Raw genomic sequence first — 16,929 nt, 5'->3', positions numbered from 1 at the left:
ACAGTAATTCCTGGGTATGTTTCAGCCTGCTTGTTAATTATTGATTAATTGTTAGAAGACTCTAGACCCAAAATAAGAAATAAATTTAAAGTACATTGAAAGTAGTCAAAATAATAAATATATAAGTATGTACATAACAACTGAGTGTAAGCAGTTAATATAAAAGAAATGAGGAAAATAAATGAAAAATATTTAAAAAGAACAAAGTACAAAGGAAGCTAGATCGTACTTTCTCCATAGAGCTGAAGCCTTGCAGGCCTCTGTGATCAGTACTCTTGGTGGCAGCCAGTGGTCTCCGGGGGTCTCCTGGGGGAGAGGTCGGTTATTGATTGTCAGGTGCACACTTGCCTTAGTGGAGACGCACCTGCAGGGCTCAGAGGCAAGGCTCCGTGTAAGCGCCTCTGTGCTCCACCAGGCGGCGCTGTGCTGCTCCCTGAGGACTCAAAGTGCTGATGGATGGGATGAGGGTGGGGGCCCTGGGTTCTCTGGCCCTGAAGCTGAACATCCCGCCCCCCAGTCTGCATTGACCCTACACAGAAGAGCCATCAAGCCCTCTTGTCTCTACAGTTTATGTCGGAACCCTGAGTTCACCCTGCCTGTGACCGAGTTTTTTTTTTTTTTTTTATCTCAAAGAAGCGACTGAGTTTCAAAACTCCAAATTTTAGGGCCTCCCGTGGTGGACACCTGTACTCTTCCTGACCCGGAGGGTCAACTCCCACTTATGACCAAGTAAAGCGGACCCATGACTGCACAGTGGTTTGCAGTTTATGGCCACACAGGGAGGAATGCTGGACCCTAGTCCCAATGCTCTCAGGATTTCCCCACTCCTGTGCCTGGGAACAGTTGGCACCACCGTCCTTGCGACCCCGGGGACCCTAAGCACACCCTTGGCTCCTGGGACTGCACCTCGCCTCGCCACCTGAGCATTGTTAAGGATGCTGCGTCCCCCTACACTAGCCGACTTCTGAAAGTTCTGAATTTGTGCTCTGCTGCTTATGATCCTGTACGAAGACCTGTCAGCTGCCTGCCTGCCCCTGTGGGATCTGGAGCTGTGTCTCCCCAATCAACTGATTGATTAATTTTTTAAAGATTTTAATTTTCTGTAATCTACACCTAAATTGGGGCTTCAACTCACTATCCCAAGATCAAGAGTCACCTGTTCTTACCAACCACACTGAGCCGGCCAGGCTCCCTTTGATGAACTGATACCTATTAATTGAACTAGACATACAGCATGTGTCAGGGCAGAAATTGAGCCCACACTCTAGGTTTGGAGGAGTCATTTGAACCTTGATAAATGTTAAAGAAGGCATAAGTTCCCTAGGAGCCCAGGGCGGGGTGCACACACGTTAAACGTTGACAATTTCCTTTACAGTAGTCATTTTACTGACGATTGATTTAAAGTGCCATTCAATGGCAAATGTCGTTCTTGGATTGGGATATGCAGGCAATTCTGGGATTTAGAGGAAGCTAAAGCTCCCCAGTCACGGACTCAATGTTCCAGTTGGATGCAGAGATAGGCAAGCAAGCAAAGAGATCCCCTGGGTTCCAGGCCCCCGTGCTGAGCCCAATTCTCCCCCAACCCTACTGGCTAGGCCGTGGAGGATCCTTCCACACGCTGCTGTGGGTGATATGGCAGCACAAGGTGTGCAAGCTGAGCCCTCCCAGTGAGGGGGCCCGGGTGCCTGAGCTGCAAGTGCCTGCTGTCCTGACGTCCCTTCCAGGGTCACGCTGCCCATCCCGCTGGCCCTCTGTCCTCCAGGAGAACAGGCTCGGGGTGAGGAAGGACAGAAGCGCCCCCGGAGCCCAGCCAGTCCAGGTCCCCTGGACAGAGGGAGTACAGAACTCCTGGGGCGCTTTGCACAGACCTTCATGAACTGAGGCCACCGGCCCCCCACTGTCACTCACTCCCAGCCCTGTCCTGGCCCGCGGGGCACAGACTGAGTTGCCATAAGTCTGTGATGGTCTTGCCTCTGGCGTCTGGCCGACCTTGGAAGGCTTGTGGGAAGGTCAGCTTTGTGTGCCTGGCGGCACCTGTGCAAGAGCTGGTAGGGGCCTGGGCAGTGCCCCCTCCTCATTTCTGGGGGTCTGTGCCCACTACTTGCACAGAGCTCTGGGAGATGCAGTAGCGGGCTGGCCATGCACTTTAACACAAGAACACTATTGAACTTTCAACAGAAAGCAGGGACTTAGAGCCGAGGATGGGCACCTTCCCCTGGGGAAGGAGACCTTTCTGTCCTTTAGGGGAAAGCCGAAGTCAAGTGGGGGTGCGGAAGCTAGAGTACCCCAGCTGGGAGCCTGTGCGGACTTCGAGTGAGGGTGCATGTCCTGAGGTTGGGGCCTGAGAGGCAGTTCTGAGGACAGCAGACCTGATCTGGACCTGCAGTTTATGTGTTTCTGTGCTGGGTCCCAGCACGTCAGCTGAACCCTGGCCTCTGGCCCACTGGTGCCAGGTGACTGACTGCTGGAGACCCAGTATGTGGAGATCCTAGTGTGGATGGGGGTGTGGCCAAGCGGCCTGCCCCTGCCCTGGGGTGTCCTGTTATTCCCAGTGCTGTCCTAGTTCAGTGACCTGGATCTGTGGGGCATGCCCAGGTCCCAGACGGCCACATCTTGCTCTGAGAGGGTTGCTCAGCCTTGAGGCAGAATCCAAAACTGTTCAGGGCCATGGGGGACTCCATCCCATCAGTCTTCAGCTGGCCTTGGGGGCTCATGTCGACCCTGCCTCCCCAGAGCTCAAGGAGAGGCCAGCCCAGGTCCCTCTGGGTCAGGTACTGTTTTGCTGTTAGGGGGGCAGCATCCAGGAAGGACAGTGAGACGAGGCAGGGCATGGTGTCAGCTGGCCAGAGCCTCAGGGCTCCCACCCTCACCATCACGCTCTGCTCCAGAGCCCCACAAGCATCAAGCTTTCCTGTGGATGCAGAGGTCAGAGGTTTTCTTGGATTTTAAGAAGTGAGACTCCATACTGGAACTCCAGGATCCATGCTCTGAGCCAAAGACAGAGACTCATCCGCTGAGCCACCCAGGAGTCCCTCTTCACTAAATTTAAAAAGTAATTTCAACTAATACATTTAAGAAAATATCACTTCTTGGGATCCCTGGGTGGCGCAGCGGTTTGGCACCTGCCTTTGGCCCAGGGCGCGATCCTGGGGACCCGGGATCGAATCCCATGTCGGGCTCCCGGTGCATGGAGCCTGCTTCTTCCTCTGCCTGTGTCTCTGCCTCTCTCTCTCACTGTGTGCCTATCATAAATAAAAAATAAAAAAAATTTAAAAAAAAAGAAAGAAAATATCACTTCTCTGTTTATAGAATTGTTTGGTTTACCAGCATTCATAATGATAAACACCTTTAAGAATTATATTTAAATTTAATTATTTATTGAGTCTTTGAAGAAGAAATCCTATTTGCAACCTCTTTACATACCGTGAAGACTAATTAGAAGTAGAATGCCAACTTTACAAATATCATAACGAGAAAAATTCCAATATCTCTACTAATAACTCAGTAATAAATCATCCCCCAATCCAGGTATGATAAAGACTATTTCAGTCTTTGAACAAAAGGAAGAAAAATTTAGAGACTAACATAGGGTATCCAAACCACAGTTTGTTCTCACCAGTCAGGCTTCCAAAATCACAGACTACGCACACTGGATCAAGCTCACAGCCCTTTTAGTGTTGAGTCTATTTATGGAGCTAAAAGCTGTTCTCCAAGCGATTGCTTTACATCATCACTCAATTCAATGCTTCGGTGTAAAACTTTTAAGAGGTGTGCAAACTATGATTCCTATGAACAATATTGCTCTGGAAAACATGCCCGTAAAACTAATTTTCCTGAATTATATTCTGGTGGCCATACACATAAGAATACCTGATGATTTTGAATGTGCCACTCGTATATCATGTGCATCAGATATCTATCTGAACAGGCAGAAACAGTGTCTTCTAAAACTTAAAAGATGGTGGATTAATTAAAATCTTTGGGATACACCAAAAGCGGTCCTAAGAGGGAAATACATTACACTACAAGCCTCCCTCAAAAAATTGGAAAAAACTTAAAAACACAAGCTACCCTTGCACCTAAGGGATTTGGAGAAAAAACAGCAAGTAAAGCCTAGAAATCTACACCAAGCAGAAGAAGAGAGATAATTAAAGATTGGAGTAGAACTCAATGAAATAGAGACCAGAACTGTAGAATAGATCAACAAAACCAGGAGTTTGTTCTTTGAAAGAATTAATAAGATAAACAGACCCCCAGTCAGCCTTATTAAAAAAAAAGTGAAAAGACTCAAATTAAAAATCACGAATGAAACGGGAGAGATCAAAACCAATACCAAGGAAATACAAACGATTTTAAAAACGTATTATGATCAGCTATATGCCAACAAATTAGGCAATCTAGAAGAAATGGATGCATTTCTGGAAAACCACCAATTACCAAAACTGGAATGGGAAGAAATACAAGACCTGAACAGGACGATAACCTGAGAGAAAATTGAAGCAGTCACCAAATACCTCCCAAGATTTGGAGAATTCAGGGCCAAATGGCTTCCCAGGGGAATCCTATCAAACGTTTAAAGAAGAAATAATACCTATTCTACTGAAGCTGCTCCGAAGGATAGAAAGGGATGGAATACTTCCAAACTTGTTTTCTGAGGCCAGCATTACTTCGATTCCAAAACCAAAGTCCCCACCAAACAGGAGAATTATAGACCCATATCCCTGATGCACTCAGATGCAAAAATTCTCAGCAAGGCGCTAGGAACAGGATCACACAGACCTTAAGAAGATTATTCACGAGAGGCGGGGCAAGGTGGCGGGAGAGTAGGGTCCCCAAATCACCTGTCCCCACCAAATTACCTAGATAACCTTCGAATCAACCTGAAAACCTTCGAATTAAGCCGGAGATTTAAGGAGAGAACAGCTGAAACGCTACAGTGAGAAGAGTTTGTGCTTCTACCAAGGTAGGAAGACGGGGAAAAAGAAATAAAGAAACAAAAGGCCTCCAAGGGGGAGGGGCCCCGCGAGGAGCCGGGCTGAGGCCGGGGCGAGTGTCCCCAGGACAGGAGAGCCCCGTCCCGGAGAAGCAGGAGCTGCACCGACCTTCCCGGCGGAAAGGGGCTCGCGGGGAGGTGGAGCAGGACCCAGGAGGGCGGGGATGCCCTCAGGCTCCCGGGGACACTAACAGACACCTGCGCCCCGGGAGAGTGCGCCGAGCTCCCTAAGGGCTGCAGCGCGGGCGGCGGGACCCGGAGCAGCTCGGAGGGGCTCGGGCGGCGGCTCCGCGGAGGGGGCTGCGGGGCGGGAGCAGCTCGGGATGCTCGGGGGCGGCTCCGCGGAGGGGGCTGCGCGGAGGGGGCTGCGCGGCCCCGGGAGCAGCTCGGCCGGGCTCGGGCAGAGGAAGAGGCTCCGTGCGGAGGGGGCTGCGCGGTTCCAGGAGCAGCTCGGAGGGGCTCGGGCGGCGGCTCCGCGGAGGGGGCTGCGGGGCGGGAGCGCGAATCCAACAGCGCAGGCCCCGGAGCACAGGGCGCCGGGACACAGCCCAGGATCCGGCCTCCCCCCAGGACAGGCAGAGGCCGGGAGGGCCCAGGACAGCAAGGACGCTCCTGCCCCAGCTGAGCAGATCAGCGGCCCCACCCTGGAGCCTCCAGGCCCTGCAGACGGAGAGCTCTGTAGTTCCTGCCGGAGCTGAATCCAGATTTCCAGAGCTGCCCCGCCACTGGGGCTGTTCCTCCTGCGGCCTCACGGGGTAAACAACCCCCACTGAGCCCTGCACCAGGCAGGGGCACAGCAGCTCCCCCAAGTGCTAACACCTGGGAATCAGCACAGCAGGCCCCTCCCCCAGAAGACCAGCTAGAGGGACGGGAAAAACAAATTATTGACCAAGCAGCACTGGAAACTTCCAGGGAAAGTCGAGGAATTTACAGTATACAGAACCAGAGGATACTCCCCCTTGTTTTTTGTTTTGTTTCCTCCCCCCCCCCCCTTTTTTCTTCTCTTCTCTTTTTTCGTCTTCTTTTTTTCTCTTTTTCTTTTCTTCTTTCTCTTCTTTTTCTCCTTTTCCCAGTACAACTTGTTTTGGGCCACTCTGCACTGAGCAAAAGGACTAGAAGGAAAACCTCACCTCAAAAGAAAGAATCAGAAACAGTCCTCTCTCCCACAGAGTTACAAAATCTGGATTACAATTCAATGTCAGAAAGCCAATTCAGAAGCACTATTATAAAGCTACTGGTGGCTCTAGAAAAAAGCATAAAGGACTCAAGAGACTTCATGACTGCAGAATTTAGATCTAATCAGGCAGAAATAAAAAATCAATTAAATGAGATGCAATCCAAACTAGAAGTCCTAAGGACGAGGGTTAAGGAGGTAGAAGAACGAGTGAGTGACATAGAAGACAAGTTGATGGCAAAGAGGGAAAGTGCGGAAAAAAGAGACAAACAATTAAAAGATCATGAGGATAGATTAAGGGAATTAAATCACAACCTCAGAAGGAAAAAACTACGTTTAATTGGGGTTCCTGAGGATGCCGAAAGGGACAGAGGTCCAGGATAAGGTTCCTATCCTTTCTTTTATTAATGTAGTATATCATGTTGATTGATTTGTGAATAGTGAACCCCCCTTGCAACCCGGGAATAAATCCCACTAGATTGTAGTGAATATTTCTTTCAATATACTGCTGAGTTTGATTTGCTAGTATTTTACTGAGAATTTTTGCTTTCATGTTTCATTAGGTGTATTGGTCTGTAAATCTCCCTTTCAGTGGTCTTTTTCTGGTCTTGAGATCAAGGTAATGCTGGCCCCTTAGAACAAGTTTGGAAGTTTTCCTTTCATTTCTATGTTTTGGAAACGTTTGAGAAGAATAGGTATTAACTCTTCTTTAAATTTCCAGTAGAATTGCTCTGGGAAACCATCCAGTCCTGAACCTCTCTTTGTTGGGAGAGGTGCTTCTTTCTTTTTTTTTTTTTTTTTAAGATTTTATTTACATATTCATGAGAGACACAAAGAGAGAGGCCAAGACAGAGGGAGAGGCACACTCCATGTGGGAAGCCTGATCTGGGACTCAATCCTAGGACCCCTGGATCACAACCTGAGCTGAATGCAGAAGCTCAACTGCCTAGCCACCCAGGTGTCCGGTTGGAAGGTGGGTGATTGCTGATTGAACTTATTGGCTAGTTGTGGGTCTGTTCACATTTTCTATGTCTTCCTGTTTTAGTTTTGTAGTTTGTATGTTTCTTGAGATCTGTCCATGTCTTTCAGGTCTCCCAGGTTGTTGGCATGTAATTTTTCATAGTATTCTCTTATACTTGTTTTATTTTTGTAGCATTGTATGTGATCTCTCCCCTGTCGATTGTGATTTTATTTATTTGGGTCCTTACTCTTCTGATAAGTCTGGGTAGAGTTTGATGAGTTTTATTAATTATATTTTACAAGCAGCTCTGAGTTTCATTATTTGATTCTACTGTTTTCTTGTTGTTGTTGTTTCTGTATCATTTATCTCTGCTCTAATCTTTATTATTTCCCTTCTTCTGCAGGCTTTATGCTTTGTTTGCTGTTCCTTTTGTAGCTCCTTTAAGTGTAAGCTTAGGCTGTGTATTTGAGGCTTCTCTTGTGTCTTGAGGTAGGCCTGTATTTCTATGTACTTCCCTCCTAGGGCTGCCTTTGTTACATGCCAGAGGTTTGGACAAACATGTTTTCATTTTAGTTTGCTTCTATATATTTTTATAATTTAATTTCCTGGTTGCATCATTCATTCTCTAGTAGGGTGTTCTTTAATCTCCAGGTATTTGTGGTGTTTCCAAAGTTTTTTCTTGTGGTTGACTTCAAGTTTCATAGTGTCATCGTTTGAAAATCTACGTGGTAGGATCTCAGTGTTCTTGTACCTGTTGAGGGCTGATTTGTGGCCCATTTAGTGATCTGTTCTGGAGAATGTCCCATGTTCATTTGAGAGGAATGTGTATTCTGCTGGTGTAGGATGAAATATCTAAATATGTCTGTTGAGTCCTTCTGGTCCAGAGTGTCCATCAAAGCCATTGTTGCCTGTTGATTTTCTGCTTAGACGATCTGTCCTTTTGTTGTCAGTGGGCATGAAAATCCCCTGTCATTGTATTAGTATCAGTGAGTTTCTGTATGTTTGTTGTTCATTGGTTTCTACATTTAGTTACTTCCACATTGGGTGCCAATTACCATTGTTTGATCTTGATAGATAGCCTCTAATTATGAAATAATGCGCTTCTTCATCTCTTATTACTGTCTTTGGTTTCAAATCTAGTTTGTCTAAGTATGGCTCTTCCAGCTTTTAACTGATATCCATTAGCATGATAGATGATTGTCAATCCCCTGACTTTCAATCTACAGGTGTCTCTAGGTATAAAGTTAGGGTATGTAGACATCATTTCGATGGATTGGTGTTTTTTTAAAGATTTATTTATTCATGAGAGAGAGAGAGACAGAGAGAGAGAGAGAGACAGAGAGAGGCAGAGACATAGGCAGACAGAGAACCAGGCTCCACACAAGGAGCCCGATGTGGGACTCTGTCCCTGACACTGGCATCATACCCTGAGATGAAGGCAGACACTCAATCTCTGAACCACCCAGACATCCCAGATCTTGTTTTTTAATCCACTCTGATACCATATATCTTTGGATTGGGGCTTTTAGTCCATCTACATTCAGAGTGATTTTTGAAAGTTATGAATTGAGTGTCTTGGTGTTACCAGTAGAGTCGGTGTTTCTGGTAGTGTTCTCGGGTCCTTTCTAGTCTTTCTTGCTTTTGGTGTCTTTTTTTTTCCCTCACTAGAGGATTCCCCCTTAAAACTTTCTTGCCCGACTGGTTTAGTGATCATGAACTCCTTTATTTGTTGTCTGCCTGGGAAACTCTTAATCCCTCTTTGTATCCTGAATGACAGCCTTGTTGCATAAAGAATTCGTGGCTGCATACTTTTCCCATTCAGTATATTGAATATTTCCTTCCACTACTTTCTGGCCTGCGAAGTGTGTGGGGGCAGATCTGTTGTCTGGATTTGTCTTCCCTTGTAGGTTAAGGACTGTCACCACCCCACCGCTTTCAGGATTCTAACCTTGCGTGTGTATTTTGTGAATTGGACTCTGACGTGCCTTGGTGATGGTCAGCTTTTGTTGAAATTAGTGAGAGTTCTCTGTGCTCCTGGTTTCAGTGTCTGGGTCCTTCCTCACATTAGAAAAGTTTATATAATTTGTTCAACAAAACTTGTGCCCTTTTTTCTCTCTCTTCATCTTCTGAGTCTCCTGGGATATGAGTGTTATGTTGTGCCCAAGATCGCAAATCCGAGAAACCACCAAGGAGCCAACACGGATGCCTACGCACGGAGGTTTATTTACAAGCTCGATCTTGGGTCCAAGTATACTTGACACAGCAGAGCAGGGCCTTGGACCCCGAGGTGGGTTTCAGCTTAGTTTTAAGGGCTGGTCTAGGGGACCTCCAGAAGGGATGGAGCAATTCCTCAAATTCTGTTTACATTTTGATATGGGGACTTCAAGGGCATTGAGCTCTGTTCTTATTCTAATAGGGGCTTCCTGCCACTGGCTTGGGCTCTGTTTTTATTCTAATATGGGGCTTTCTAGGACCTTAAGCTGTAAGCTGTTTTCTTCTGGTAACTGAAGTAAGGTAAAGTTCAACTCTTATTCACAGGGGCCTGGGATGGCTGTACTTGTGCTAATGCTGAACTTAAAGTGGAATGGCCTTAATTTTCTTGGCCTCCTCAGTTATTGTTTTAATAAGTGACTATGTTTCCTAAGTCGGCCTCTGTGGTCCATTACCTTTCTTGTTTTTAGGGTTTCTGCTTGGGAATCCATCTTAGTTACAGCATTTTGAATGTTGACCTGACTAGATGTTAGTTGTTTTATCTCTACAGGAAGGGATTGTGTAGTGTCTTCTATGCTCTTTTTCCAACCCAGGTACTATCTTTATAATCATTATTTTAAATTCTAGTTCAGACATCTTACTTATATATGCACTGATTAAGTCCCTGGCTGTGAGTACTACCTCTGTTCTTTTTAGAGGCGAATTTTGTCATATCAGCATGTTTCCCAGAATAAACAGAAAAAAGAAAAAGAAAAAGAAAAACAGGAAAAAGAACAATAACCACAACCCCCCCCAAAAAAATCCTAGATCCTGGGTGTGTTTGGCCTGCTTCCTAATTATTAATTAATTATTAATAATATCTAGATCCCAAAATAATAAAGAAAACTTAAGTACAAAGAAAGTAATAAAAATAATGAATATATGTTTTTAATAAATAAAATTAACACTTAATAAAAAAGAATTGACCAAAATAAATTAAAAATAATAAAAAAAGAACAAAGTACAAAGGAAGCTGGATCCTACTTTCCCTATAGAGCTGAAGCCTTGAGGGCCTCTGTGATCAGTACTTTTGGTGGAAGCCAGTGGTCTGTGCAGGTCTTCTGGGTGAGGGCCCATGCTCTAATTGTCAGGTGCACACTTGCCTTAGTGGAGATACACCTGTGGTGGTCAGAGGCAGAGCTCGGTGTAAGCGCCTCTGGTCTCCACCAGGAGGCGATGTGGGCAGCTGTAGGACTCTCAGTGCTGATTGGAGGGATGCCTGGGTGGGCCCCGGGTTCCCTGGTCCTGGAGCTGAACATCCCACCCCCCAGTCTGCAGTGAGCCTTGACAGAAGAGCCATCAAGCCTTCTTGTCTCCACAGTTTGTGTCAGGACCCTGGGTTCACCCTGCCTGTGTCTGAGCTTGCGTGGTGTGCCTCCCATAGCTCATCAGTTGGGCCAGCGCCCAGAAGACATCCTCCTCAGTCAGGAACATCAGCAGGATGGCCACGATCTGGCTCGTGCCCTGGCAGTGGCCCACCTCCTGCAAGAGACAGAGCCTGACAGAGGCTGTCCATGGTCCAGGCCCCCCTGAGCCCTCCCCGCTAGGACATCAGCCTCCCACAGCACCCTCACAGCCCAGTCTCCCAGAGGGTGCTCCTAGAGGGTGAGGAAAGCAGGGTTCTGGGCCACCTGGATGAGCTATAGATAAATTCAACCCCAGGTCTGAGGTTTGCTGTGACACACTTGCAACTGAGCCCGTGTGGTCAGGACAGGACCCTGGCTGGACAGGAGATGGCATCTGGGGGCTTTTCATCCAAGGTATGTTAAGAAGCAGTGCACATTGTCTAAAGTTAAATGCACAACATTCAGAAATACATAAAAACACTGAGGCTGGGTCTCACTTTGACCCGTCTGACCCTCATTGGGGCCATGTGTGTCCTGGTTGAGCGGTGGTGGTGCTCCCCGGTCTCTAGATCCCCTTACTGCCTCCCATGGCTCCCACCCCTGCACCCTGCCCATCACTGGGTGGCTCCACACTCCTTGGGGTTCAGCTCACACAGTGACACCTGGAGGCCCCGTCCTGGTGTCCTCCCCATCCCAGGGACCCCGGTGGCATCATGTGGGTCATCCCGAGCACTTTACCACACGAAAGTGTTTTGTTTGTTGCCACAGTTCCACCTGGCCTCAGACACCCCGTGTTCCTTACAAGAAGCCCTCGTGCCTCCCCTGGGGCCCCCAGTCTCTGCTTGTCCAGAGGCCTCACTCAACCCCAAAGCAGTCCCAGAACATGACCATGATGTGGTTGTGGAAGCTTCTGTTGATATCTAGATCTATCTGTTTGATGTCCCAGGAGTAGATCTGGGCCTCCTCCTTCATTTCCTCTGGGGAGAACCAGGAAAGAGAAGCCAGCATCATGGACACAGAACACTAACTGTCACCAACAACCATCCTAAGCAGGGAGCACTGCTGGTCACCCTGTGAGTGTGTCCTGCAGAAACCTCCTTCCTTCCCCTGTGAGCCAAGGGACGGCAGAGGTACCCACCGTGCCTGTGGGGCCTGCGTGATGGCTGGTGCTCAGCTGTCTTGGATAGGGAGAGGACTGAGGGTCAGTCCTAGGTCAGGAGGGACATGGCGGGTATCCCTGGGTGGGGAGGGTACGCGAGGGGTCAAACCTGTGCAGACAGAAGACATTGGCATTCAGCCGTGGTGGTGAGAGGACCTTGGGGGTCAGCTGGGGTTGGGGTCCCTTGGTCCCCTGCGCTCCAGGCCCCCAGGCTGCGCCCCACTCTCCCCCAGCCCCTACCCGCTAGGACATGGAGGATCCCTCCACATGCTGGTGCGGGAGGTGCGGCAGCACAAGGTGTGCAAGCTGAGCCCGCCCGGTAAGGGGGCCCGAGTGCATGAGCTGCAAGTGCCTGCTGTCCTGACGTCCCTTCCTGGGCCATGCTGACCCCTCCGCTGGCCCTCTGTGCCCCAGGAGTACAGGCAGGGGGCAAAGAAGGATGGAAGCGCCCCCGGAGCCCAGCCAGTCCAGGCTCCCTGGACAGAGGCAGCCGCAGATCTCCCAGGGCACTTGCACAGTCCATTGTGAACTGAGGCCACCAGCGCCCAGCTGTCACTGTCTCTCGGCCCCGTACTGGCCCGCCAGGCATGGGCTGAGTCCCAATAAGTCTGTGATTGGCCTTCCCCTGGCATTGGCCAACCTTGGAAGGCACGGGGGCAGGTCAGCTTTGTGTGTCTGGTGGCAACTGTGCAGAGGCTGATAGTGGCCTGTGTAAGGATCCTTCCTCCTTTCTGGGGTTCTGTCCCCGCTGCTTGCACAGAGCTCTGGGAGACACAGAAATGGGCTGGCCATGCATTTTAACTCTCAACACTTTATTGAACTTTCATAACACAGAGGGGCTCTGACCTCAGGGTGTGCACCTTCTCTGAGGGAGGGGGACCATCCTGTCCTTTAGGGAAAACCCGAACTCACATGGGGGTGCAGATGCTAGAGTCCCCTAGCTTGGAGCCTGGGCAGACTCCAAGTGTGGGCACATTTCCTGAAGTTGGGGCCTGAGAGGCAGTTCTGAGGACAGTAGACCTGACCTGGACCTGCAGCTTACGGGTCCGTGGGTGGGTCCCTGCAGCTTAGGAGTCCCTGTGCTGGGTCCCTGCAGGTCAGCTGAATCCCAGCCTCTGGCCCAGTGGTGCCAGGTGAATGACTGCTGGAGACCCAGCATGTGGAGGAGCCTGCCCCTGCTGCCCCTGCCCTGGGGTGTCCTATTATACCCCACGACTGTCCTAGGTCAGTGACCTGGATCTGTGGGGCACACCCAGGACCCAGGAGGCCACATCCTGCTCTGAGAGAGTCGCTCATCCTTAGGGGAGAATCCAGAACTGGTCAGGGCCACCGGGGGCTCAACCCATCAGTCTGTATGGGCTGGGTGGGCTCATGTCCACCCTGCCTCCCCAGAGCCCGGGGAGAGGCCAGCCCAGGTCCATCGGGGTCAGGGACTCTTCCTGTTGGGGGGGCACCTTGTATGAAGGTATGTGAGACGAGGCAGGGCATGGTGTCTGCTGGCCAGAACCTCAGGGCCCACATCCTCACCATCATGCTCTGATCCAGAGGCCCAGGAGCAGGAGGCTTCCCTGTGGAGGCAGAGGTCAGATGGTCCCAGGACTCTGTGGGGCCTTGGGGTAGCGGGTTCAGTGCTGCCCTGGCTCTGCCCGGGCCCTGCCTATCAAACCCCAGCGAGCGGCTTGAGCTGCTGTGGTCCCAGGGCAGGAAGGGTATCTGGATCCCTACAGTGTCATCTTAGTGGGCTGTGTGGACCCTTTGACGGGCGTCCCATGGGGATTCTATTGTCTGGTTTGCTGTGTGGCCTGTAGTGTGGCCCAGGCTGGTGCCAAAGGGAAGGGGACCCAGTGTTCTGACTTCAGATCCATGTTCGGGTGCCACCTGTCTGCATTCTCCTGGTTCCCTGGGAGCATGAGGAGGGAGTTCCCAGTGGGGCATCCAGGCCGGCGAGGGGTTCTGAGATGTAGGCAGCTGGGCAGAAGCAGAGCCCACAGTGTTCCAGGACAGTTGTGAATCCGTCGGCTCTGCGGAGCTTCCCTCTTGCAGCAGCTGACCAGGCCTCCCTGGGGGAGCTGAGGCAGAGACAACCTGTCCCCTCGAACCTCCTCCAGGGACCCTCTGGGCTTCTCCAGATGGGATGGGCTGCGAGCCTCAGCCTTAGGTCCCCAGGGTTGGGCCTGGCTTGTCTGGAGGGTAGGACTGAGCTCAGCCCCCACAGGGTCAGGGGACAGGATGAGGGAGCAGGGGTCCTGGGGTGGCCTTACCTGACTGATGAAAAACTGAAGGAACCACTTGGGGGTGTAAATGCCAGGGAAAATCTGTTCCTCATCCTGGCAGAAGGGCAGGAGGTGCTCAGGCCCCAGGCTGCGTCCCTGTGGAGCCAGGTGGACACACTCCCCATGGCCCCGCCCAGCCTCCAGGGTGCCTCAGGCTCCCCACGAGGAGGAACTTGACAGGAAACTAGGGGCAGCGCAGAAGGGCTGTGCTGGCACCCCTTGCCCCGGGGGCCAAGGGGATGGATCCTCTGGGGAGTATCTTATCGCCATGAGCTTTTTCTGCTTGGGGTGAGCTATGTCTAGAATGTGCTTGTGATGGGCCTAGAACCTCAGTGGTTTGCAGAACCCTGGAATGAAGAAGCCTGGGAAGACCCCAGACCCCCAAAGATCAGGGTCTCCTCATGTACCAGGTGAACGAGGGGGGGCATCCTGGCAGGGGCCTCCTCCCCACGCCCTGACCCCTGTGTGCCCACAACCTTCCAAGTCCTGAATGGACCCGGTCTTTCCAGACAGCAGGACTGCCAATCTGGCTAGGTGTGGCAGGGTCCAGGGACCCTTGTTCTCAGAGACCCCGCAGGGTGGGAGCCCTGGGCTGAGGACCAGGCCCACCTGACTCAGCACCCTCTTTCCTGCAATGGCCACCTAGGGGGAAGGCAGGTCCTCAGCACCTAGGTACAGCAAGTGTTGGCCACGAGGAGGGTGATGGGTGTCCACAGCCGTTGCTGGGGTTTTGGAGTCAGGATGCGGGCACCCGGGAACGGGGAGATGCTGCACAGAGACTATTCAGCAGAGGCCCCCAGCCTGCGGACACAGAGTAGCACCAGGCAACGGTGGAACCCTGGGGCGCCACAGTTCCACCCACAATGGGGTCCCGTGTCATCCCTGTGGTCGACCGGGTCCAGTCAGCACTTAGCCCTGCACCCTGAAGGCCAAGGGTGTGAGGGGAGTTCCTGTCACCACGCCGGGTAGGGAGGTATGCAGGCACCCTCCCACGTCCTTAGTTCCCACCCTCAGGCCCTCCAGGCCTCCCACCCTTCTCAGTAGACTGGTGTCCCAGCTGTCCTTCCATCTCCAAGGGTTCACAGCATGGATTTTGCACTTAAGAACATTCGAGGAGCTCCTGGGTGGTTCAGTTGGTTAAACGTTGACTCGATTTTGGCTCAGGTCAGGATCTCGAGGTTGTGGTGTGGAGCCTCATGTGGGGTCCAGGCCCAGCTGGGTGGGGAGTGTGCTTGAGAGTCTCCCTTTCCCTCTGCCCCTCCCAAAGCAAGCTCTGTCAAATCTTTTAGTAGTCAATATTGAAGATATTTGAGAAATCTTTATCATCTCTGCAGAGGTGGCTTCATATGTGTAACGGCTGTGTAAATGCCTTTTATGGACCCACCTTGATTTCTATCAGAAAACCCTATTAATATTTATTGAAGTATAGTCAACATGTAATGTTACACTAGTTTCAGGGCTACAACTTAATGGCTCCATTCCGCACTTTACTCAGCTCTCCCCACGAGAAGTGTAGTCAGCATCAGTCCCTGTACAAAGTTAGTACAATAGTACTGACTCCATTGCCTAGGCTGTACTTTCTAAATTTCTGTGGCTTATATATTTTAGAACCAGATATTTATAGCTCTTAATATTCATATCTTTTGCCCATCTCCAATTTACTTCATTTCTGGCAAGTAGTCAATGTGATCCACCACATTAACGAGAGAAAGGACAAAAACCCTACGGTCATCTCAATAGTTGCAGAATAAGCATTTGACAAAGTACAACCTAATTATAGTGGGTTAACGAACAAGGGGTGGTGGAATGGGAGGTGGGCAGGGGGTGGGGGTGACTGGGTGTCGGGTACTGAGGGGGGCACTTGATGGGATGAGCACTGGGTGTTATGCTATATGTTGGCAAATTGAACTCCAATTAAAAATATGTAATATGTAAAAAAAAGGGGGGGGGGAGGTGGGCGGGGGGATAGGGTAACTGGGTGATGGGCAGTGAGCGGTCACTTGATGGGATGAGCATTGGGGGTTATACTATGTGTTGGAAAATCTAACTTAAATAAAAACAAATGTAAAAAAAAATCATAGTGGGTTTTGAGGATATTTCCATCAACAGAATAAAGGCCGTGCAGGTAGGCCCGTAGCTGACATCATACTCTATGATGAAGACCTGAAATAGTCTCCCCTAAGAGCAGGAACAAGACAAGGAAGTCACCTCTTAGCCCTGGCAGTCCTACCATAGGAAAGAGACAAGGGAAAGAAAAGGCATCCACACCTGTAAGGGGAAGTCAAACTGTCCCTATTGGCAGAAGACACGGTACTAGAAACAGGAAACCCTAGAGGCTCCACCAGAACTGTTAGACCTAATGAGTGATTTCACTTGGGGGACACAAAATGAACATAGAAAAGTTGGTAGCCTTTCTGTACCAACAATGAACACTCAGAAAGGAAATTAAGATAATGACTCCATTCTGAGTAGCAGCAAAAAGAACAAAATATTAGAAGATAGTCACCAGGAACATGTGAGACCCTGGGGACAGACCCGGCTATCAGGAGTAAATGAAGTTCCATCCTGGATCCTAGACATTGGTTACTGATGAGCTCAGGTGGGGATCATAGTCACCAGGTCCCGATGAGGCCCAGGTGGTGAGAATACCCAGGTATGTAGGAGTGGGTATGGCCCAAGTCGTATCATAAGCAGCCAGACCAATTATGTACTGGGTGAGGATCATACCAGGGTCCAGCCAATGAGACCCAAGTGGGTATTGTTGCCATTACGA

Source organism: Canis lupus, chromosome 34, assembly GCF_011100685.1.
Source record: "Canis lupus familiaris isolate Mischka breed German Shepherd chromosome 34, alternate assembly UU_Cfam_GSD_1.0, whole genome shotgun sequence".
In the NCBI taxonomy this organism is placed as follows: Eukaryota; Metazoa; Chordata; class Mammalia; order Carnivora; family Canidae; genus Canis; species Canis lupus.
Note: the sequence above shows the minus strand (reverse complement) of the source record.